At 42.9% G+C, this 23404-nt stretch overlaps 1 protein-coding gene and 1 pseudogene across 1 annotated transcript in view; one reads left to right on the top strand and one right to left on the bottom strand.

The window, feature by feature from the left end:
- The window catches only part of LOC147010839 (transmembrane protein 132C-like), a 741813-nt gene that overhangs the window by 552930 nt on the left and 165479 nt on the right, over nt 1-23404 (bottom strand). The window lies entirely within an intron of this gene.
- LOC147010842 (uncharacterized) lies at nt 15844-22154 on the top strand (annotated as a pseudogene).

Genomic DNA, 23404 nt, shown 5'->3' on the forward strand with positions numbered 1-23404 from the left:
CCCACAGGACATACCCGACACCTCAGTGTGTCTCCGTGGCTATTGTCTCTTCTGATTTGATAGGCTTTAACCACACCCTGGTGGTGGAGTTGCACTTTACATCAATAACTCAATTTCTCATTATTCGTGTACTGATCTTACACATCCCTTGGGCTGTGATGTTCCCTCCACTCCCAACTCTTATTTGTCCATGTCTTGTACCATCCTCCAAACAATGATATCTCTCTCTCTCTCTCTCTCTCTCTCTCTCTCTCTCTCTCTCTCTCTCTCTCTCTCTCTCTCTCTCTTGGATCAACTTTTATCCTGTGGTGAGGCAGTTGCTCTGAAACAACTTGCTTTCTCTTCATGGAAAGCACACCCAATTGAATGCAATCTCAGATCATTCCAAAAAGCCTGAAACAAGGGTGTGCCCACTCACAGGAGAGCCAAAAAACATCTGTCTAACTTCAAAATTGAAATTTCAAACTTCACTCTCTCCTCTCAAACCTAGTGGTACCTTGTTAAGTCTGTCTCTGGTGTATGTTCCACTCCCCTCCCTTCCCTCACTTCAAATGGCACCACAGCCAACTCCACTCATGAGAAGGCCGAATGCTTCAAATCTGTGTTTCCTTCCAAATATTGTGTCCCCATACCCTCACTCTCTGTACCAATCCATCCCATTTGTACCCAACTGCTCCTGGACTCTGTGTCTTTTGCACCTGAGAAGGGGGAGAAGTTTCTGTCAACCCCCAACTGATTCTGGAACATGACTGGACGTCATCAGCTTATATGTCTGAATAACCTGCTCTGCTGTTCTTGCACATCCTCTCTGCTCTTTTAACCCTATCATTTGCTCGAGGCCATCTTCCATCTGCTTGGAAATCAGCCAACATCACTACATTACATAACAACTGCAAAAACCAATCTCCTTAACGACAGACCTATCCGCTTACTTCCAATCATCAGCAGGTCATGGAATCCATCGTCACAGTTGATGTGAAATCATTCCTTTTCTCCAATGACCTCATCTTAGATCTACAATTTGGTTTCAGACAAGGTCACTCTACTTTGGCCATGCTGCTTCAACTCTAGCAACAATGAATGGAGGCCCTCAATATCAGACATGAAATCAGGGCATCTCTCTCAACAGATCTCATGCTTTCGATGCAGTCTAGAATCCTACCTTGCTCTCCAAACTCTCCGCATATGACATCCAAGGCAAACTCCACACATGGCTTACTAACTTCCTCTACTTTCGTCACCAACAGGTGGCTCTCAACGTAATCCTTTCATCAACTCTCCCTGTTAAGGCTGGAGAGCCCCACTGCAGTGTTCTGCACTCAGTCCTCCTGATATTCATCAATGATCTCTCTGACTCTCTGGAAAAGCCCATTTATCGATTTGCGATTACTCCACCATCTGCTGTGATATCCCTCATCATTCAGACAGGAAGGGTGCAGCCGCTTCCCTCTCTTCAGACCTTGACAAAATCATAAGCTAGTCAAACACTTGGAATATGTCTTTCATTCCAGACAAATTTCACATTCTCACTACCTCTCTCCAAAAGGACCGCCTGGCAACCCTCCCATCTACTTTCTTAACAATCCTCTTGAGGAAGTTGTCAGTCAAACTCCTGGGTCTCAATATCAGCAATGATATTTCTTGTGCAAGCCACATTTCAAAGTTGGCCTCCAAAGCCAGTTGACGACTGGGCATCCTCCATCGTACAAAGTCCTTCCTTGGCACACCTGAACTATATCCACTGACAAGACCTTCACCTGCAGCTTGATGGAGTACTGCTCCCACCTTTGGGTGGCACCCTGCCTCACACCTTGCTTAGCTTGATGTGGTGCAAATCAAGGCCTTCAAGATTATTAGAATCTCTAGTGATGAAGATGAGTCAATGGGTCAATCACTTTCCCATCACAGACAGGTCGGTGGTCTATCTGTCTTTTACCACCTCCTCTGTGGTCTTGTACCCTCTGCTCTTTCCGTGTTTTGTCCCCACCCCCCAGGTTTCTGCAAGGTGAATGCGGTCCACCATCAACCCCCTTTTGGTGAAACTACCTAAATTAACATCACTGCTCATCTACACTTATTTGTTCCTCTTTTTTTCCCACCTGTGAAATCAACTTCCACATTCTCTTCAATCTCCTTCTTCCCTCTAGGTCTTCAAGATAGCTGTTCACCACCATCTTAGATCTACTTGTATCCAAAACCCCGATCGAAGAAAATGGTATTTTCTCTCCCGTTAACCCCTCCACCCCAAGCCCACATCATTACAAATTTCTGATTTGTAATGATTTTGTAATTTCTGATTTTACCAAATTTCCCTTCCTGAGAGTTTGCGTATATATCCATCTTGTGCATCTTCCACTACCACTCTTTCCTCCCTCCTTCCCTTTTTTGTCCATGTTTCCTTCCATATTATCCTTTAACCATGCTATTGGTGTTTCCCCAATTTTTCTCCTGTTCCTTTTAGTTTTGTTTTGTTGCATCCTAATCAGTTCTGTGTTCTCACTCTTTCATGAGCCTTGACGTTGGATCCAAAAATAAAATAAAAAGCCTTCCGGTTCCTGTACATTTCTACCTGCCACGTGTTGTAGCTCTACAAGAGCTCTGCATGGTTGTTGTTGCTGTTGTTGTGGTTCATATTGGGGGTCCATTTTTCGAAATATGCACCCATTGGTCAGAGAGCTGCTGGACCACACCCACATTTGTTATTTGACTCCACCCACAATGGCTCCCAGACCAAATAATATGGCCACCATCTTGGTTTTCTGGCAGGCCGAAGAAATCAGGCCTGTTGGCCTCTGTTGATTTTACACTGCCCGGGTTTGTTGCATCAGATTTCCATCGGCTTTGTTTGGGTTGAGTGTTACTCACGATGAGGGACCCCGAAAAATATAATCAATGTCCAATAAAAAATATTAGTAAGGCTTAATCAAGCCCGTCAGCACACACGGTATGCACCTCCCTAGAAAAAAGCACTGCGTCATTTTTGAATGGCCCCATATTTGGGTTAAACAAATTGTGACCGTGTGACCGTGTGTGAAATGCTGCATCCTCCTTCAACTGAAACATTTCAATAACGTCCTCATAACATGGCCTAAAGATGGCCTCATAAATCTCTTCTATGGCCTAAAGAACCTCGACTTACTCATACGAGGTGGGCACAAGCATTCTTCAGAACAATGTCCAGCAAACCTTCAGGCTGTCACGTTGACTTTATACCATCTACCCTGCCTGACCCAGCGATAGTAAACTCCTTAACTAGCACAAGTAATGAAAGTTTATTACCACCAGCTACAGTGGGTGCCATCATGTGTACTGGATTGCTGTTTGAAAAGAAACTCTCCCCATACTGACGATACAACCACAATGGTTTTCTTTGCTCACTCATCATGGGGCCATTTTCAGCTACATCATGAGAATGACTTGATTTGGGGGGGAAAAAATATACATAATCATTACAGGTGGGCACCAAGGAAACCTCCAAAACATAAACATGATGCAGTTGAAAAAGCAATGGAGAAACAAAAAAAAATCACAAAAGGATGCTTATTTGAATGCACATCAAGGGTTTTGGTCCAGGAAACTGGGTCACCCTGTTGTGCATGGCCAAGCCTACGTCATTTTGGATTTCCCTGCAGGTGATAACAAACATATGGTATGAGCGATGAACCCAACAAAATGTGACTGCAAGCGTACTGAAGTGTATTCAGAACAATTGACGAGACGACATTGTGTGTGTGCCTTGCAGCAGCAATGAATTGGCAGTGCGGTGGCGAAAAGGTGGCACCATCTGCCATGTTTCTGCACAATCACTCAAGAAGACAAAGGGGGGAACTTCAGATTTGTTCCCAGGAGGACAAAGAACGAACGCACAGCCTTTCTGGCACAGGGAATTCATTCACAAACTGTGATACTTCACCAGTCATTCACTTTGTTGCAGTTGTGCAAAATATAACTTTCCCATCCAAATCCAAAGTGCTATTTGTTTGAGAAGGAGACGATCAGTTTACCAGTTAAACTCAAGGAAAATAATGTTACATAGTTTGTCACTACTTCCCCAGCAGGGGAAAGGCATACAGTGTTCTACTCTTTTACAAGGTGTAGTTGAATGTTTAACTTCTACAATCAAGTGCGAGCAGGCAAGGCAGTTTATCTCCGCTCCTGAGTTATGCTCGCATTGAGACACTCCACGATGCACAGAGGTCGAGTTAATAGTTGGATCCTATACCTATCCAGTGAGGATTTAAACCCAGACTTAAAAAGTTAAGTCATTGTGATAATTCACCAGTATAGGCTTGAATGACTGCTGGGAATTCGGATGTGCTGCTGATGCAGTGCCCCTTGTAGGTTGTTATGGTGCAAATTCAGTGCTCACCTCTTCGCGAAAAGACTCTTGCGCTGGAATGAAATATTTAACATCCAGCAGGTAATGCGAGCAGAAGGGATATCGATCTGGCTTACATCCATCCCGGAGATCTTTAACGTGCGTGCTGGAAGACAGATCCTTCGGTTTAACAGGCATGCTATGGACAATGCACACATTGATGCCTCACCCTGCATCCGATACTTCAGGATGGGTTTATAGTTGGGTTATGATTCAGGATGGGTCTAACCCAGGATAGACAGCTTAGAGGCAAGTGCTCCAAGCTATATTGCCACCCACTAGGGGTGTGTTCAGCTATGAAGCAGTTAGCTAGGGCTTGCCAAGCCAGCAGTTCATTATCAACGGTTTCGAAAGGAGTGCTTGCTTGAGTGTTTGAGCCATTCGGCGAGAGTTGTACAAGAAACTTGGTAATTGAACACACCCCACGAAAGTTAAATGCAAGTAGGTCAATGCTACATGTGAACCATAGTTCGTGCTGCATAAAAATTATTTTTCTAGTTCCTTATTTAATGGCCACAATGATTCTCACGTTTTTGCGGGGTTGGCTGGGGGAAGTTTTTAGTCCAAGTCTTTCACGTCCCGGCAGGCCAGGCCTGACGTTCGATTAAGAAGTCGTTCGGGCAAGAATTTGTAATTTGTTCATGTTGACGGTGAGAGCTCACCTACTCTTCACGAAGGACACTGTGGGACCTTTAGCATCCACCAACTAATGCTGGCAGATGGGAAGCCCATTTTAACATCCAAGTGACAGCACACCCACTGCCTGTGATACACCTGTATGAGTTGACAGTTGGGTCAGGATTCAAACCCAGGCTTGACAGCTTAGAAGCAGTTTATAGTTAGGTCAGGATTCAAACCCAGGCTATACAGCTTAGAAGCAAGTGTGTGAAGCTCTAAGCCATCCTGCCCGCACTCAGTGCTCTATAAAAATAAAAGATGAAAATATTATTTCCATCTTTTGAATTCTCATAACGGTACAAAGAATAAAGACAATTTTGTCAATCACCTTTCTTTCACAAGTGTTGTCATGCACAAAGGACAGACATGATGATTTAAGATGCTCTCAGATTGGAGTGACAAGAGGGGCTTATTTGTGACTCTCCACAATCGAATTACCACTTACTCATTAACCCTTAATATTCCTTGGATGAACGTGATTGCCACCCATTTCGTAGAATGGAATGATATCGATTGACACATTGTCAGGACCTCATGGCGATGTGTGTCTCTGATTCCTGTAATGTAGATAGATCGAAAGTCAGAAGTGGCAGTGAAAGACAATTACATAGGATGGACCAAGCAAACTCCAGTTGGCAACCATATGTGAGTGGCATTTTCTCACCGACTGCCAAAATAGTTCAACCCTAATGTACTGACACTCTCATTAGTTTTATGCTTATTTGGGAGGGATGACAAAACGGTGGTGTGAACATTTGCTTGTAGTGCAACGCAAACCGGTGCCCAATTATGCTTCTCTCAAAATGAGATGTGATGAAATTGTAGAGATTTTGTTTTCACATTTCTTGCGTTATTAATTAATCATTTCAGATTATCAGCAGGAAAAAAAAATGCAACTCGTCGGTCCCACATCTCTGAAGATGTATCACCATCATGCTCATTCTTAATGATCACATAAAGAATTTACCCAGTCGTATTGGACAGAAGGCATCGATTTTAAAACAGCATGAAACGTTGACAATACAGATGGCAAAAGCTCAGTGTCTCTAGCATATTGTTGATTATGGTGATGAAAGGAGAGGCTACACTCTGCATTAACATTGAATGTCGTTAAGAAAACACAACTCAGATGCTTGTGAGTGTCATGCGATGTCCACAGTGTTGAGGCCAAGCTGAGTCGATGCAAGCTGCATGTGGATGCCAGCGAAGTATAAAACAAAGAAGGCCACTTGTTGCTTCCTGTCACATCTTCGATAAAAGAAGAGTATGATGGAGGCAAGATATCCCTCGCAAAATGCTCTCCCAGGTCCCATCCCCTCCACTCCCTCTACCAACTACCCACCACCTTGGTCTTGATTATGAGTTCCATATCCTGAACTATCTCTCTCTATCGAGTGCAGCCTGTGGCTGCTGGTTGCATCATTGGTTGGGACGTGGCTATGCCGCTGATGCAGTGTCCCCATTACCAGTACACTGGTGCTCACTTTGCCGACCTCGGAAAGATGACAGGCTGAGTCAACCTCCTGGTGTGTTTTTTAATTCAGCGGCCAACAGGGCTTGAACTCAGGATCCTAGGATCCCAAGCCGCCACCCTAACCACTAAGCCAACACCAGGCTTAATATCCTGAACTAGAGAGTTCCTAGAACAGCCTTCAAGTATATACTTCAATTTAAATACAATAATGATTTTAAAGATGATTTTTTTTTTAAACTCCAGAAGTTTAGCACTATTGAAGCAGCCTTACCACCACCCTTATTTAACATGAGAAGGGGTGCCCTCCTCCCGCCCTTTCCCCTACCTCTTCACACGCCCCCCCCACCTCCCTCCCACAGCTTCCATTCCCTCTGGACTCCCACCTCCCTTCCCCTGATTAATGGAGGTTGGCTTTGGGGCTTCCCATTCTCTGGGGACGTGCACAGTTCAAAAATGCAAGTTATCTCCACAGCTGACTTGAAATACCTTCTGCCACCACCACCGGATGGCATTACACGGTGTGTCTCGAGTGGTGGCCTGCCTCGCATGAGCCAGTCGACTGCATGCAGGAGGAGGAGGAGGAGATTGGAACCATACTCTGTGCAGGGCTTTGATGCTGCTTAAGCAGTCTCCTTGGCTATTGGGCAAAATCCTGGATGGGTCGCCACTCCGACACAGTATACCAGCATGCTGGCACTCATTTTGCCAACCTCGGAAGGATGACAGGTCGAGTTAACCCCACCTGGTATTAATTCAACAGTTGAGCGGGATTTGAACTCAGGACCCTGGGATCCAAAGTCTACCACCCTAACCATTAAGCCAACACCAGGCATACAGACATGAACCAATAGCTAAACCTCATTTTTCTCTTCGTGTGCGTGGGGTCATGACCACAGAGGGCTCTCTGGCTGGCGGTGTTTCAACAGCAATAACAGCAGGCAATTTCAAATGAAGTGTTCAGAATAGTGAACAAAATGACTGAGGATGTACAAGGTGTTTCAAAGGTCCGGAATCATTGGGATGTTTATTTTACAATTGTATTACAATAATCGCTCAAATTTCGAGCCACTGACTGTGACATGCAGTTTCATATCAATTATTGTCCTGTATGTAGGTTTCTTTGAATGTTATTAAACATTGACATGTCGATTTTAGCACATTCGCTTCTGACTTAATTCTTTCGATCATCGATTGCATGTGGTCTTGTGGAATAAGCCACTGATTCTTGGTGTTCCCAAAGACAAAAGGCAAGTGGCATTAAATGTGGACTACATGGGGGCATTATATTGATTTGCGACATTGTATCCACCTCAAAGGCATCGTCGAAAACAAACAAAAAATAATAATGAATTAAATATATTTCCTATGATTCTGAGACTTTTGAAACACCCTGTACATCCTCAGGGGAGGAATCTTGCCACAACCCACTCTAATGATGACTTATGAGAGTAAAATTCCTTCTTTTAAAGGTTACTTTTCTATAAATGTTAAAATAACCAGCATGTGGTAGCAATGGTGGTTCACAATGTTTGTATTAGTCACACATCCACTGATTGCTCTTCCATCAGCCTATATTTTTTACTGGGGGGAAAAAAACGAGGCATGGACACTGTTCTAGAGGTCTGTGGAAGGGGATGGCTACCGGTGTATGCGTGCTAATGTCTCAGCTTTGTCTTGAAGAATTATTTTATAGTTGTCTGATAAATCGAGCAATTCATACAGGGAAACCTAATTGATGCGAGTCGTCAAAAGATGATCCTCACCCTTTGGCAGGAGATGGACGATTTCCAAGGAATCCAGCAATCCCATCTTTGAAAGGTCACTCAAGCCCATTGCAACTCTGAATCATAATAATTTAAATTGTACTTTGCATGAAGATGATTTCCTGGAGATGAACATGCCGCAGTGAACTTGTCAATTTCTATACGGCCTCAAGACTTCTTACACAATGTTCAAATTTTTTTGGAATTCATTGCAGCTGTTGCAAATTGTTTTTGATTCTTTCAGATTGATTGCCTGATTCAGGAGATTCTGCAAAATGATACATATATGTGAGTACAGATGTTCCAAAGAAAGTACAGCAATTGTCTGTGGAAGAGGAACACAAACTTCGGCTGACCTACTAATTGACACCAACTGTTGAGAAGCGATTGTTATAATCAGATGTTCATGGTCCATGAGTGTGAATGCACTTCTGCATTGATATAGCGAAGTAGTAAAGTACTTACAACACCACATCGTGAAAGCAGATCGGTTCAGTAAAGCTCCGGGAGAGGAAGTCTAGAAGTTAAACCAGCACTCAAGTCATCATGCCTTGTTGAGATGGAAATATGTTGTGTATACAGTCATGCAGTCTTCAGTGATCGACGTGCTGCCCAGTGGGAGAGGACAAGAACATCTCCGCTACCATCAGGTTAATTTGGCAGGAATTGGCATTCCTGAAAGCAATCACTGTGGCAGAATTGCCGTCAATATACTGTAGCCGAGTGAAGCCAGTCAGCAATCCACGTTGAGGCGAGTAGGCTCGTTTAACGGGTTAATAAGCCAATTTCTGAAGCACTTTGGAGCCCCCTTTGATTACAAAATAAGTTTTAATCAAACAGGGGAGGGTAGAAAGCATGGCTGCTCATATTACAACAATGATTAAATCAATAAATTATGAGTCCCAAAATCACAACGGCCTTAGCAATTACACCTCAATGCATTCATCCGGGGGAAACAAAGGACTTATAAGGGGGTCGTCAAGACAAACAACCATTCCTGTGCGGCACTGCTCACGTATGAGGTGTGGGTCTGTCGTTCGGCATGGTTCGCTTTCCACTCTGTCCAAACATTGGACTCGCTTTGGCACACAGAAGTTTGACATGGGTTTTGGCCTCGCTGCACCTCGTGTGCCTTACCTCCAGGATGTCTTGCACACTGAAGCGCAGTCACCAACAACAAACTCGGAACTCACAACCAACAGCAGCGTACAAAGCAGCAACAACCGGCAACAACCACCTTACACACGCCCACAGCAACCAACTACAATAACCATATTTGCTCACGTTGTCTGCATTTTATGTGGGTCTGTCGTCCATGATGCTTCGCTCAACTCCATCCGAGTGGTGGACTCGCTTTGGCGTGCTTTGGACTCGCTTCGGTTCAGGTCTCTCCTCGTGTGCCTCTCTCCAGGACTCACTGAAACTCAACCAGCAGGCACAACAGCAGCCCACAGTAACCGCAAACCACCCAAGCCCAGAAATGGAACCAATGCAGGCAGCAGCAGCCAGAAGATGACGTCAAAGACCAACAGCAGCATGCAAGACACAAACTGAGGAAGAATGCGTGGACGCGCATGTTGTCCGCACTTTTACAATCCACATGGGGCCATTGAAGGATGCCGTGGGGCATGCCCATTGGCAAGAGCAGTCAGACAAATGTCTTCTGGAAACCGAAGTTTCAATTATTCTGGAAATAATCTCATGAAACACAGGCAAAGGGAGGGTATTCCCCGAGGCACCTGTATCCACCTTTAGGGACAATAAATGAGTGCCTGATCTGTTGTCAAGACGTATATTAATCTGAGCAAATACTTCATCTCACGGCATATATGGAGTGTTGATCACATTAAAAACAAAACACTCATGTTCACCATTGTCCATGTTGTACATCTGAGACTGCGACTGTTCATAATGCTGAGGCTGATGTTGTTCAACGGATTTGCATTTCATGAGGTGGAGCCCTGCCTTTCCTGGTCTGGTATCTCCGTTGCTGTTGTTGTTGTTGTTGTTGTTGTTGTTGTTGTTGTTGTTGTTGTCGTCATCATGGTGGTACCTGACTGAATCTTGTGGACAAGCACAGTTTGGTACAGTAACCTAATTTTCCACACGCCTTGCATGGATCATTTTGAGCAGTGCAATGGATCCCAATCGGGTGAGTGTTTCCATAGTTCTTACGACATGCTGGTTTTCTGCTGAAAGCAGAGACTTTGCTACATTCCTCGGTGGCATGCATCACACTGTCACTGGGACGGGTGCGAGAACTATTCATGGTCTGGAGCTGAGCAAGGTACAAGGATGTAGCTTCATGGGCTCGGCCCAGCTCCAGAGCTTTAGCCACAGTGAACTGCTCATTCTCGGAAAGGAAATATTTTTGAAACTCTGGGATAGGTGTAGTTGCAATGACTTGTTCTACGATCTGTTCATTCTCTTCACCATAAAAAGTCGCATTTCTTTGCAAGCAAGTGACAGTGATTGCCGAAGGAATCCAATGTCTCACCTGGCTCCTGTTTATTGTAGCATAGTTTCAGCCTTGACACATCAAAGTTTTCCGCAGGTTCCAACTCTTCAATAAATTGGTTGAATATGTCGTCCAGATCCTTCTTCTGTGCTTCAGTCAGGGTCCAAGAGTTTTCGTTTTGAAGGCCACATTCCCCGACCTGGAGAAGGATGTGTGTGACTTTGTTCTCGGCAGAAATGTCCTTCACGAAGAAGTACAACTCCAAACGTTGTTGGAACAATCAAAAAGTGCTGGCCGTGTTCGAGACATCCCAGTCCATGGATGGCACATGAGTGCCGGACATGATGGTCACCGTATTGATTAAAAAAGAAATAATAATGATACCGGTAAGACGTCAGTTGAAAAGGCAAATTGGCAGTCCAGGCGATGGCAAGAAGCTTTCCGCTGCCACCATGTCACGTATCGATGTTTGAGTTGATCAATGACAAGGACTAAAAACGATCCGATACATTTATTACAGATGTCCTGGAACACAGAGAGCTCGGCTCGACTCATTCACCCCAACTGGAAGTGACAACCCACTTCCATATTCAAACACACAAAGGTCAGCTGCATCGCATCTGGAGCATATATATATAGCAAACGGGACTTTGTAAACACCCTGTAGAATTGGTCACAGTCTTTGGATGATGAATGGTATACTACACCTGATTTGTCATCAGATGATATCCTGTCATTTAGCTGAGAAATTACATTGCGGATGGTGTGTAGCGGCTTGTATGCTCCACCGATCCATGTGCTGTGTAGTGTCTTGCCAATTATGTCAGAAAGTCCCGGGAAGTACGGCAGCACACAGTGCCCAAGCATCTCTGGGTCCTTCTGTTTTTCTATTTTTAGGTATTTTAGGGTGGGGACTATCTCTTTACTAAACCTATTAACGTTAAAGTTAAAGTGCACTTCTGGCTTAGTCTGTAAAAGACAGAACCACACATTGCTAACCAGCGTCTGTTGGTGTCATCTTTGGAAGTCTTTTGTGGCAATGCAATTCCTCCCATGCAAGCCCTTCTTGAACCCCTTCACTCCAAATGGGGGAAACAAATCAATCTGCAGATATGTTTCTGGTTAACTGGCCATACTCTGTCAAGAGATGCTTTACTAGAAAAAAAAAGGTCAATAAAAAACATATGAAGACAAAGCTAAGCATGTGTACTTCAGTTCTAAATCCAAAGTACATGGTCAAACAAAGCTAGTCAACCAAATACATGCGTACCTTCACCTGAAGGACAAACGTCATTGTCATGCACATGATCAAAAAAACATCCTCACCCACAGCCAAGATGCATGATCATATATACATTCAACCTTCTTTATTTGGAGAGCACTGGTCATCACCTCTGTTGAGAGGTGCCCTTTTTATATAAAAATCGTCAAAAAAAAATAATCAAACTTGATAACAAAGTATGTGTATTTCGGCCTCAAGACCAAAGTGAACAGTCAAACAAAATTTGTCAAACTAATACACATACACCTTCACCCTTAGGCCAAAGCTCCTTGTCATACAAAAACACATACATCCTGATCAACAGGGCCAAAACACGTGGTCATACAATCAACTTTTTTCAGTTTGGAGAGCACTCTTTTGAGAACTGCTTTTTGTGTAATAAAAAAGGTTTAAAAAAAAGAAAACTTTGTGACAGAGTTGAGCAAGTATACTTTGGCCGCAAGACCAAAGTACAAGGTCAAACAAAGTTTCTAAAACCACTGCACAGAGTGGATTCCCCCATGAAATGAGCTGACAAGCTCCCCTGAGAGTCATTAAATATCCAAAAAGCACCTCTTATTAATTAGAATGGTAATCATGTACCCCTGTGCCCACCAGAAAAGGTGCTGACCTTTTTGCACCACGCCCATGTCCCTGCCGTTTTGGCATCTGTTACAAACTTAACAAGGCTTCTGAATTGTAGCCAAGAAAGAAGATATTGGAGGTGAAATTCATCTTCTGGCTGTTCAAACCACGATGTCATTGTTTTAAATCTAACTGGCACAAAATGGCTATTTTAAATTTCCATGGACAAAATAATACATGACTAAAGTTTTGTTTTTGGTTTTAGCTTGAAATATATATGGCTAGTAACAAATACATTTCAGGGCCTTCAATTTATTATAGAGGGAGGGTGGAGATGAATACAGTGGACGTTCCCAATGTACAAATCATGAGTTAGACATTATAATTTCTTTCATCTTTCCACAAATTGTTCTGTTAATTTTTGTGTTTATTTCAATAAATTATTGATTCTGCCAAATAAAATTGTAATACATGTATGCAATATTATATTGTTTACTTCAAAGTTAATTAAGTCATGATTCTTGCCAGTGTGGTTTCAGTCATTTAGCCCATTATGCCTGCACCCAATCCATTAACTCAATTTACTGGTCTTCAAATTATTATTGACATTCTTACAATGAGCTTCATTGAACTTAACATTTACTACATCCCTATATATCATGAGTTGAGATCATTTCTCACATCAGATCAGCAATGACCATGCAACCTTCTTGAAGCAAACCGATTGTTTATCTCTCTTTTGGTGCAATGAAGGGTTCGCGTTTAATGGCCAAAATTTTAATACAAGTTAATCTTTGAACTTTCACTTTGGAAAAGCAAGGACTTCAAAACAAGATTTGTGGTGACAACAAGTATAGCATTAAGATTCCAGCTGGTGTGCAGTTGATGAAAGGTGAAAATTTATGATAATTTTGCATGCACGTGTTTATAATAATTAAGAGTTCACGTCAAGGAACTTTGATGCAAGTGGAGGCCATTTGGCCGATTAAAGCCTGTGCTACTTGTTATGTATGCAACATCTACACCTTACTGTCGGCACATCATAACAAGTGTAACTAGAACGGGCACTCAGTAGAGCGCATACCTTTGCCAACGCTACATTTTGCCCCCCCCCCTCCCAGAAACCGTTGATTGTGAGGGTATTTAATCCACATCTGTCATCTCATATGTGTTATGATGGCTTAAAAACATTAAATTTCCTGCTGTTTGACACTGATTCACGTACATTGTAGAATTTCTATATGAACTCCGTGCCGTTTTTTGGGTGTCGGTGTCAAGTCAATCTGATGACAACTGGTCACATTATAAGAAATTATTTTCTGGCATTTAGCACACACGAGTTTCTGTTTTTCTAAATAAGTTATTTATTGTGAACAAACATTCATTGTACAATTAAAACAGTTAATTGTTTAGTATTATTTGAGAACAACTGAAAAACTAACAATGCACGGTTCATACAAAAATTAATCCTGCAAAAGTACAATGCCCAAACTGGTAACCAAAGGGACATATTAGCCTGAAAGGATGTATAAGAGTTCGTCTGAACTAACTATGTACATCATTTGACAAAACACGAAACATGGAAGAATAAAGTCACTGTCAAATATTACACATCACAGGATAGGGAATTGAATTCTAAACAATTTGAATCTACTTACATGCAAATTGTATAAGAATTGACCGCGTTATGATAATAAAGGTCGTTGACCCCCGACCTTTGACCCAAACCGCTAACAAAGGTAATGACGTCATTGTGTCAAATCGTATATCACAAGATTGGACATTGAATTCACAACATTTTGGCATTGGTTGCATGCAAATTGGATAAAAATCGACCGCACTATGGCAAAATGACTATTTTGACCTTTTCATGACCTCGACCTTGACCTTTGTACTCTTAATTTTGTAATTGGTATTAGAGTGTGGGGAACAGAACAGTCAACATTTTGGTGTTGGTTTCATGCAAATCGGATAAGAATTGACCGTGTTATGACTAAAACCGCACATTTTGCAATGTCGTGACCCCCCTGACCTTTGACTCCCAACTGCTAATAAGGGTTATTACGTCATTGTGTCATGTCGCATATCACAAGATGGGGCATTAAATTCTGAACATTTTGGCATTAGTTGCATGCAAATTGGATACAAATTGACTGCGCTATGGTAAAAAGAAGATTTTGACCTTTTCATGACCTTGACCTTGACCTTTGACCCGATCGCTCCCAAAATCTAATCAAATGGTCCTCGGATAATAACCAATCATCCCACCAAATTTGCTGCGATTCAGTTCAATACTTTTGGAGTTATGCGAATAACAAACAAACAAACAAACAAACACACATATTCACAAATATATAAAAAATACACAGCGATCAAAACAACCTTCGCAACAAAGTTTGCGAGGGTAAATATGTGGTGAACACATCTCTTGAAGGTTGAGGTGGACTCCGTTGATATTGTGCTTTCATATCGTTGAATAAAAGCCTTTTTAATTTACTTGAATTGGCGTTCCTTTGAAGAACCAATACATGGCGATGAGGATAAAACTTTCAGAGAACACTTTAATTTCCTGTGTCACCCACATAGTTTGTGGAATTCTCAAATTTTTGCCCATTATTTTATGACGGAATCCATGACGCGGTACAACCGCATTGATTAATTCAACAGCCATGTAGGTGATTGGGACATTTATGCTGAACATTTGTAGTACTACTTCAAAGCCAATGGTATATTGGATGAGAAACAGATGAGAACAGTCATACTGTCAGGTTGTGCTGCAGAGACATTCACGTTGTTGAAGAATTTGGCCATGCCTAGGTCCATCAGGGAACTTAAATACTCGGAACTCATGGAAGCGCTAATGGATCACTGTAACCCAACACTGTCTGTTGTTGTTCAACATTTCATTTGCTATATGAGCTGCCAGACAACAGGGCAGTCAACTTCTGAACTTATTGCCAAGCTCAAGAAGCTCTCACACTTTTGCGAGTTTGGAGACGCACTTAACATGTTGCCAGCCCTGCTCATCATTGGTGTCATGGATTATCGCATACGTTGATGCCTGTTAGCTGAACAGATATTGAAATTCATGATGGCCAAGGAAAGTGTGGATTAAAAACATTGCTGACATTGGCATCAATCACTCTTCATCTGGTAAGGCTCAGACCAACCCCTCTGTCAAGTGTGTTGATCACCCTCCATGACAGCACCAGAAAAATAAACCCAGACGTCCAACATGAATGAGTTATGGCAGCAACATGTATAATTGCTGTGGCGGTAAGCATACACCAGATGAATGTTGCTACAAAGCTGCCACATGCCATTTTTATCCAAAGAGTGGCTATAATCACTCCAGCCTGTCTCTCCTGCAAACACAAGGAGAAAGCAGGTGGTGTAAAGAGACATCTCATCAGTTCAGAGTTTCATGCTGACAAGACAAGTTCTTCTTCTGGTGTTACATCTGAGATGTATGACATGTCTCATGCCATTTCTAACAGCAGAGCTGAACCTCTGCAAGCTCTTGGCGGTATCAAAGATCAACGTTTGGAAATGGAGGTCGACACCGTTGCCACAGTTTTGCTTGTCAGACGAGCTGCATTCAACAACTTACGGCATACGCCTCAGCAACCCAAACTCATCCTATTTGTTCTCCACCTGTAGAGGTGAACAGATCAAACCCTGTGATACTTGTGATGTTATCATGTTTTACGGAAATCATAAGTACAACCTCCCCTTGATTGTCATCCATGACGATGGACCATCATTACTCGGTCGAAACTGGTTGGAGGTAATCAAACTCAACTGGAAGCAGATTTATCAACATCGTGCAACCAATGAATCAGAGCCACTTGAATAAATCCAGCCAGATATCCAGATATGTTCGATGATGAGTGAGGTACTCTGTGGGATTACACCACTAAACTCAACATTGCAAAAGATGTGAAACCCATTTTATGTAAGGATCCACCAGTCCCATTTTCTCTCTGTGACAAAGTTGACAAGGAGCTCGAATGACTCCAGGAACTCTGGATCATTGAATCAGTTCAATACTCAAATTGTGCTGCATCTGTCATCCCCATTGTCAAAGCAGATTAGTGTATTCGTTTTTGCAGCGACTACAAAACGACACAAGTTAAATAAAAAATTTGTGTTTGTCTTCTTCAACAGATGCTCAGCACACAACAATTATCCAATCCCATAGATAGATGACTTGTATGCTAACTTGAGTGTTGGCCAAAATGTCAGCAAACTCGATCTTAAAGGTCCCCTGACATGCAAAACTTTCTGGTTATTTATATGTTAACTTGACCTTCCTAGTGAAGAAATCACCCTTTTTTGTTTTTTTTTTTTTATCAAAAATGGAATAATTAGAGCAATATTTCGATCATTTATAGTGCTTTTCACAACTTGCTATGCCCCACCCCTAAAAAAAAGCTGACTTCAGCGAATCGCAGCGTTGACGTCACATACAGAAACTCACACAGAGTGGATTGACTCGAGATCTCTAGAGTCGAGACTAGTCCGATAAATCCGTCGTCCGTCTGACTTGGCCGATAAATTCCTCATCCGTCCGACTTGGCCGATAAATTCCTCATCCGTCCGACTTGGCCGATAAATTCCTCATCCGTCCGACTTGGCCGATAAATTCCTCATCCGTCCGACTAGGCCGATAAATTTGACATTCTGCAGCTTTCTTTTATTATTATTATTATTATTATTATTATTATTATTATTATTATTCTCATTCTCTCTCTCTCTCTCTCTCTCTCTCTCTCTCTCTCTCTCTCTCTCTCTCTCTCTCTGTGTCTCTCTCTCTCTGTCTCTCTCTCTCTCTCTCTCTCTCTCTCAGCCTGTGGTGGCTGCTGGTTGCATCATTGGTTGGGACGTGGCTATGCTGCTGATGCAGTGTCCCCATTACCAGTACACTGGTGCTCATTTTGCCGACCTCGGAAGGATGACAGGCTGAGTCAACCTCCTGGTGTATTTTAATTCAGTGGCTAATGGGGCTTGAACTCAGGACCCTAGAATTCCAAGCCACCACCCTCACCACTAAGCCAACACCAGGCTTATTGTTTTCTACTGGTGCTACATGACAACAGTAGGAATAAAAAATAAAAATGCAACAGAACGTCAGATTTATCGGACTATGAGACAATTGTGTCACAAGGTGTGTTCTGCACACAAGTTTTCATCGTATCCGGACAGCAAGGTTGCTTCGTTTTATGCGCGGAGAGATACCGCCGATGACATGCGCCGGCCTTGGTGGTGATTTATTCGCTGCGGAGAACCATTACATGTCCGCTGCGCTGTGCTGTTCACGTCACCTCACTAAAATATTTCTGATATCGAGCAGTATGCAAGTCGAATTTACATTATTGAATTACGAATAGGATTTAGTCTAACCATTTGTTATTGCTAAGTCTTCCTTCGATGATCTCCCGATCATAATGAACGCCGGGAATTTCATCGCCATTTTCCTCTGTCTGTCCTTCAGGCTCGAACTGCTGAAGGCCGCATTTCATTTCCAGCTGCCTAAACTTCACCTCCCGCGACTACGTTATCTGACAATTCTCCATGTGATTCAGGCCAAAATCCTTTATTTCTCTCACACTCACTGTCGTTACCAGACAAATGAAAGTCCATGTCATCCATTATTCAAAACCAAATGTTCGATTTTTTTAAAGCAGAAATGAACGAAGCAATTGAATCGACCAATGAAATGTGGAAACACACAGAAAGCTAATAGAATCACGTAGACCACCCACCCGAGTAATTAACGTGCAGCCTTTGTAATCCTGTAGTTGAAGTCATGTGGGTTACGCCCCTTTCAGGATAATTTTTAGGAGCGTTTCCGAAGAGGTTTGTATTTTTAATTTTACATTTTACAGAACGAGTATTGTGAAAAAACAGTCAGATCTGAAATCACGATGAAAAACTCCTATAGGACATATATAAATGAAATTTCAGTACTTTTGCATGTCAGGGGACCTTTAAGTCAGCATATCTTCAACTTCTCCTCAAATAATTACCTGGCAATTAACATGCACCAGGGTCTATGCAAATACCACTGACTGAGTATTGGCGTAAAGTCTGACCCAGGGATATATTTTTACGAATCTGGGACTCAACATTCAGGTCCCAAAGTTAGTTATGTCGATAAGTATGTGTACAGTTAGAATCCATGCCCTTCTGTCTAATGGGAATTACATGTGTGCGCTACGGGGTTTTTTTTTTAGTTCGGTTTTTTATCCATCCACAAGATCGATAACAACACCGACGCCATTGCCCACATGCATTCGACCACGTCCGTGGGCGGAGATTTTCATCGCCTCAGCTCCGACTCCACCCCTTGTCCAATCACGCACAGAGGACGACTTTCCCATGACACCCCAGCCAATCGGGTGATGCGAGCGAGGTTGCCGTCCTTCGACCAATGGGACTCTTCCACTGTGTGAGGGGCGGTCCGCGTGATGTCACCATGCCTCCCGAACCAATAAACGGACTTGGCGCCCATTTTGGTCATTGGCAGAGGCGACTCGCGGCCAGGTAGCCAGCCATTCTGACTCCCAGCCGAACTATCCTCCTCGGCTGAAGAGCTGAATAAAAGACCCGGCGGGTCCATTTCTTTTTTGGTGTGCGTGTCTGTGTGCGGGTCTGTCTTGTCAAGTGGAATCGTGTAAGTGCTTTCTTTTGCTCATTGTACATTACATTTCTTATTCGGATAATTCTGCTCTTTGTGTGCTTCCCTTCCCCCCGACCCCCATAGTAAATAAATTCCCCTCTTGTTGAATGTACCAGCTCATTCTTTGTCATTTCTGCCATTGGTTTGCCATGGTGCGTATTGGGGATTAGGAAGGCCGTTGTTGCCGGAGTTGGACCGACAGGCCTCATTAACATTTGTTCATTTGGACCGACAGGCCTCGGTAACAATCCACTCGGGTTATACATGGTTCGAGCACGGTAATGGCTCATTCCGCTTGAGGCCTGCTGAGGATGTGGTTCCCCGATAGCTAGACTGCGTGGGTATATTGGTATATTGAAATATTTAGGTATATTGAAATTAGGCAATTAACCCTACACCACACAGTGAAATTATTGGTGATCCATGGTCCTGTAAGGGACCCGTACCCTCGGACTTATCCGAGGGTCACGACCTAAATTCCGGTCTGTTCGGTGGAGCCGACTCTACTGCTCCCCCTTGCGGTCGCGCTCGCCACCGATACCCGGCCCTACAACAATATCACCATTGTAAGGACAGTTTGTTCGCAGTAGAAGGGCATGTTGTGGATTATCAGGATGTCATCCTGGTCACCGGTTCTACAGAAGCAAAGTTGACACACAACCTAGATGGAGTCTTGAAGAAGCTATCACACTCTGGTATCCATTTATGTCTTGACAAATTTGAGTTCATGGCAATATCAGCAATGTACCTGGCCAACAGGATCTACAATCAAGGTCGACATCCAACCGTGGATAAAGTCAGAATGATTGAGGATGCACCCAGCTCCAAGATACATGATGGAACTGAAGCTTTATCTCAGTTTACTGTAATATTACAGCTGCTACATACCAAACATATCTAACGTTTTGGGTCCTCTCACCTGCTGAAGAAAGGAGCCTCAAGGAACTGGGGTCTGCACAAATAGCTTCTGTCCAGAAATCAAAGGACCTGCTCCAAGAGTCAAATGTCCTTGTTCACTATGATCCTAGCAAGGACATTGTACTGACGTGCGATGCAGGGCGGCGCAGTGTTGTCTCATGTATTGACCAATGGTTTGGTTCAGAAAAAAACCAGTTGCACTTGCCTCCAGTACATTATCTCCTGCAGAAAATAGAGCTTAGAAATCAGTTTTGGAGTAAAAAAAAGTTCCACCAACACCTTTTTGGACAACACTTCATATTCAAAACCATTAATTCACCCATTTGGTCCAACCAAGGCAATGTCGAACACTACCACCCAGGATTACACAATGATCGTAACTGCTCACTGCTTACAACTATAGCATTCTGTATAAACCCAGTTCTGCAACACCAACTCGGACACCATGAGCCATCTACCATTGTCCAATTTGGTCAGCAACCTACCACGGCATGGCAGTGATTTCCCTGATGGAACATCTGGAGGACTGTCCTGTTGATTCCAAGTAGATCTGCGCATATGCCACCGGACATGATCCAGTCCTTTCTAGAGTTATCAAAGCAATATAGCTCTGATGGCAGTCACTATCCTATGATGACCCTGCCTCCGTCCCCGACATGGCACGTAGAAATGCACTTAGTATGGGCAATGGGTGCATATTGTGGGTTTGGAATAGCCAAGATGAAGTTGTTGGCCAGAAACTATGTATGGTGGCCAAATCTAGCCAATTATATTGAACGCTGCATTAGACATTGTTATCCCTACCAGTGCACTAGAAATGCACCAGCGAAAAAATGGCTATACCCCTTGGAATATCCCACTGAACCACGGCATTGAGTTCAACGAGAGTAATAGACAATGCTGGAACAAATAAATGGTCAGATTGTACTTATCATCACCAATGCCCACTCAAAGTGGAGTGACATTTTCACAACATGTGGTACTACATCAGCTAGAACATTACAGAAAGTGAGACATTGTTTTGCAACACACGGTTTGCACAGAGTTGTCCTTAGTGACAATAGTGCATGTTTCTCAATCAAGGAATTCGGCAAATTCACATGTTAGAATGGTATCTAACACAAATTTGTCGGCCCACAACACCAATCTTCAAACGGCATGGCTGAACGTTCGGTTGGAGTCATCAATTCTGGACCATGCAAACTACACGATTGAAACCTTGAAACCAGACTCTCACCTCAGCTCTTCAAGTATTGTACTATACCTTATAGTGTGACAGGAGTAATCCCATCAAAATTAGTGATGAGGAGAGGAGATTGGGACCATACTCTGTGCAGAGCATTGGTGCTGCCTAGGCAGTCTCCTTGGCTATTGGGCACAATCCTGGACGGGTTGCCACTCCGACACAGTATACCAGCATGCTAGCACTCATTTTGCGGACCTCGGAAGAATGACAGGCCGAGTTAACCCCACCTGGTATTAATTCAACTGCTGATCCGGATTTGAACTCAGAACCCTTGGATCCAAAGCACGCCACCCTATCCATTAAGCCAACACCAGGCATAATTACTGATGCAAAGACAATTATGGACCAACCTGGACTTTCTGAAACCAGATGTGTCTTCTGGAGTATACCAAAGTCAACTTAATCAGAAGTTACATCACGACAAATCAGCAATGAGCCGCTCACTTAACACTGGAGATCCAATGTACTCCCACAACTTTGGAGCGGGTGCTGTTTGGTTGCCCAGTGACATCAGACAAACCAGACCCATTGTCGTATACAATACACTTAAATGATGGCAGGGTTTTCCGTCAACATCAGGATCACATTGTCTTCCATCTCTGCAGCCCAATAGAACCTCTGATACTGCCTAGTGTTATGTCAGAGCCTGAACAGCAACAATCCATCTTTACGCATGCATCTGAGAATGTTGCGCCTCTGATCCACTCATAACTGATATTGATGCTACCATTCCACAAACAAACAGCAACACTGACTCTCCTGCATGTTTGCCACACCACTCATCCAGAATCAGGAAAAGCCGTGATTGTATGGACCAACAGATATGGCAGCCAGTCATATTCTTATGTAAGGGGAGTTCACCCCGACCAATCTACGTGTAGTTGTGTTATTCTAGTTTTCCTAAACTTTTTACCATATTGTTTTGATTCATATGTCTGCCAGATTATTAGTCTTACCCCAAAAGGGTATGAGACTATTGCAGTGTGTGTGTGTGTGTGTGTGTGTGTGTGTGTGTGTGTGTGTGTGTGTGTGTGTGTGTGTGTGTGTGTGTGTGTGTGTGTGTGTGAATAATTTTTGCTTTAAAAATGTTTTTTTCTGCAACCGCTTGTCTGATCGAAGCAAAGCTTTAAACACAGGAGGGACTCCTCATGGAGAGTATTTCATTGACAACGCTGATGTCATAGGTCACATTGTATGGCAGGCATATTGGATGAAAGGCCAAAATTTTTGAACATCTTTTTCTCTAAAACTGCTCAACAACAAAAAAAAAAACTTGAAACTTGGCACACGTCATCAACTCCCAATAGGGTGTATAGCATGATAACAGTGATGTCATTGGTGAAGAGGTATTCCAGCTATAATTGGTTGAATTGAAATCTTTAGCCAAAAAAATCTTAAACCTCATAGATCTGATCTACGACCTGATGCGAGTGAAGAATTAAATTTATGTCACCAGTCATGTGGTCTGGTGACCATATTGGATTGAAAATAAAAATGTATAAAAAAAACTTCTCCAGAACTGCTTAACAGATCGATGCGAAACTTCATACGTACGGATTGACGAGCCATGGGGAATATAGTTTGAATTTTCTTTCATATTCACCTTCATTGACGCAATTTAGCCTTCATGCGCACAAAAGTGGTCATTAAATATCTTAATAATCAATTAAGCTTCGGATAATGACAATGCATATGACATAATAGGATGCATGGATGATATGGATATATGGGCCATAATAGCAGCATTTTTAGATAACTATGGTATTTTTTGTTCAGAATGAGTGCACGAGGTGAGATTATGTGCTCTACAAGTGTCGTTATAGTTGGCCATGGTTTTCACATCCCTCTAACATGAAGGGCACATGTGTATTTGACACAAAATCTTGTACAAGGACTTTCGGTAATCTCCCGGCTAAAAGGGGGAGATGTGATGCTGTGTTAGGCATTACTGTTGGGATATT

This window comes from Eptatretus burgeri, chromosome 16, assembly GCF_056783735.1.
Source record: "Eptatretus burgeri isolate ZD-2024b chromosome 16, Ebu_testis_v1, whole genome shotgun sequence".
Classification (NCBI taxonomy): domain Eukaryota; kingdom Metazoa; phylum Chordata; class Myxini; order Myxiniformes; family Myxinidae; genus Eptatretus; species Eptatretus burgeri.